This window comes from Otolemur garnettii, unplaced genomic scaffold (assembly GCF_000181295.1).
Source record: "Otolemur garnettii isolate 467f Iridium unplaced genomic scaffold, OtoGar3 scaffold00112, whole genome shotgun sequence".
Taxonomy (NCBI): Eukaryota; Metazoa; Chordata; class Mammalia; order Primates; family Galagidae; genus Otolemur; species Otolemur garnettii.
The window spans coordinates 6,992,573-6,995,398 of record NW_003852507.1 but is presented as its reverse complement, the minus strand read 5'-3'; the positions used below and the strand labels follow the sequence as shown (position 1 = coordinate 6,995,398).

The window sequence follows — 2,826 nt, the reverse complement described above, 5'->3', positions numbered from 1 at the left end:
TTGCCCTTGGTAGAGTGCCATGGTGTCACACTGCTCACAGCAACCTCCAACCCCTGGGCTTAGGCGATTCTCTTGCCTCAGCCTCATTCAGCGCGGCAAAGTTTCCCGGGTCTAGTGGACACTCCTATTGGTCAGTCAATCCGTGGGGGTGGCGCGAACCGCTAGGATATAAGGACAGGACCCTGGAGCTTCCAAGGACACGCGAAGAGGATCTGAACTTGCTGGAGCGTGAAAGGGTAAGAGAGGGTCTTAGATCTTTTTTCCTGATCCGAAGAATTCCCGCTTCTCCTCAGGCCCGTCCCACCTACCCAACACTTGGCGGGAGGAGGAGGACACCAGAGCCATCACGACCCAAGGCGACATCTGTGCTTGTCTCTTCTTCCTGGGAGCCCCAGCTGGTTGCTCAGGAAGTTCCCTAAAGGTAGGACTGTGGAGCACTGGGTGGCGGGGCGTGTGGGTGGGTGAAGGAATTGTGGTCGGGCCTGGCCTGTGCACCTGTTCTGTCAGGGAAGCAGGAGGAGCCCGGGTACAGCCAGCTGGGGTTGCTGCCGGGAGTGGGGTGGGGGTGAGGATGGTGCGGAACCGGGTGCCCAGCCTGGGAGGCCAGCAGGAAGGAGAGAGACACACATGTCTGCCCTCTGGACAGACCCCAGGACCGTAAAGGCCAGGGGTCCAGAGTGTTTGCTATAGTAAAGTCAAGAAAGAAGTTCTGCAGGTGATTGTCTGACTCACCAACCACTGTAATGCAGATATTGTAACCTAATCGCTAATGCCGTCATCTTAATCTGAAATTTAAAAAAAAATAAAAAAGAAACAGGAGAACAGAACAGGTCTCTGAGGAAGTATCCTTGCTGTTCTGCAGAATTGCTGACTTGTCTGTAAATACAAGTGAAACCGTTGATCTCTCATCTGCTTCTCTGCTGAGTGACAGGCAGACAGACTCCTCAGTCTGGCGACACCTAGAGGTCACTTCTGTTACAGCCGGTTTCCCTTTCTGTTTGGTTTCTGCCTGGGACTAGCTGATCCCCACCAGTTTTCCTCAGAGCTTTATCCCATGGTTGGGAGGGGGCAGTTTGTGCTGTCCTGATTTTGCCTACAATACACCTGCATGGGAGGCCCAGACTGCTTCCACCAGGTTCCACAGAGAAGTAAGAGGGAAGAAGGTCATTTTCCTATCTCATGCATTTGTGCTGGCTCCTTACCAGCAAGCTTCCATTGCCCTCAGGGGCTCTTCATAGGACTCTGTCTACTCCCCACCCCTCAAACCCCATTTCCTGGGTTCTGGGGGACTTCTTCCTATGTGCGTATCTAGCAAACTCTAGCACAATAGGTTTACTTGGTGTCATGCAGCATTTTAATTGTTTTACAAATAATACCTCACTTAATTCTCATAAGCGAGGGAGGTTTTCTTGTTATCATTATTTTGCTAAAGTACAGAAAAGTCAAGTAAATGCTCCAACCACAGGCTAATAAATGGCAGAGGTAGAATTTGAACCCAGGAAGTCTAAATCTTCATCCCTGAACTCTGCTGCCTCTCTCTCTTCATATGTTTTTGTATACAGGTCCTTCAGGACTGATTTTGGTGGAAGGAGACATCAGGGAGTGGTAATTCACTGTGTTGGTGGGAACTCTGGTTACATTCAAAGGTTTAAGAAAGTTATCCTGTAAATCCAACAGAATCAGCAGCTTTTGTTTTAAAAATTCTTTGGTGAGTGTCTTGATTTTTTTTTTTTAATTCTCAGTTTCTTATTGACTTAGTTCAATTTTATTTGTGATTTGAACTTTATATGGAAAATATCTCTACCTTGGAAGGAATCTGCAAGTGACATTGATCATAATTTTCCTTTAAATCTAAGGAAAGAGATAGAAATAAAGTTCCCTGAGCCTTTTCTGCCTGCAATAGAATCTAAACAGATGGGTGTGATTGCCATTTAAATACAGTTACCATGTAATCCTAGCAGTTTGGGAGGCTGAGGTGAATGGATTGACTGAGCTCAATAGTTAGAGACCAGCCTGAGCTACAGTTAGATCCGTCTCTAAAAATAGCTCAGCATTGTGGTAGGTGCCTGTAGTCCCAGCTACTTGGGAAGCTGATGCAATTGGTTCGCTTGAGCCCAAGAGTCTAAGGTTGTTGTGAGCTATGATGCCATGGCATTCTATCAAGGGCAACAAAGTGAGACACTGTCTCTAAATAAATAAATAAATACAGTTACCAATGAAAAATTATTGGCATATACGCCTTTAAAATTAAAGTATGGGGGCAAAGAGAAAATATTTAACTTTGAAGTTCTCATACATCAAAAGGAATACTTTACAAATAATTTGACAAGGATATTTCAATGATCTTGGAGTGCCGAACAAAATTGTGACATGTATAAATTGCTATGCAAGGGTCTATAGTATGCAAAGGTTAAGATTGTAGATGTGCCAGCCTTTATTTTTATCTAACATAATTCTTCTAAATATCCTCCTGCTCAATATTCTTGCTCCTTCTGTCACTTGTGTCAACATCCACCTTGTCAGTCCAGAGTTACTAGCATCTACTGCCAAGTGAGAACTGCTATTTCAAGCTTTTAGGATAGAATGGATTTTTGTTGGAAAGGAAAATTAAGCTGTGATAGTCTACTACCACACTTTGTATGTATCCCTAATGAGTTCAAATTGGCTTTGAACTTATTGATTTTTCTAAATTCTGCTGGCTTTCATAAATTTTCAAATAATGATGCCAAATAATTATGTATTTTTCAATTGTATTAATCTTTAAGATAACTCTTAATCTTGATTATCTATCCATCATTTTGACCATCTAAGTTTACTTTGTCCTTT

At 43.7% G+C, this 2,826-nt stretch overlaps 1 protein-coding gene across 3 annotated transcripts in view; it reads left to right on the top strand.

Moving 5' to 3' along the window:
• The window catches only part of LOC100957155 (schlafen family member 13-like), a 75,702-nt gene that overhangs the window by 61,202 nt on the left and 11,674 nt on the right, over positions 1 to 2,826 (top strand). The window contains exons 1-2 of one of the 3 annotated variants that reach the window (XM_023517525.1): positions 138 to 421; positions 1,563 to 1,708. The gene's annotated coding sequence lies outside the window, so the exon portion shown is untranslated. Of the gene's footprint in view, positions 1 to 137; positions 422 to 1,557; positions 1,709 to 2,826 lie in introns of those variants that run through there. The other 2 variants (XM_023517526.1, XM_003797229.3) reach the window with 2 other exon arrangements.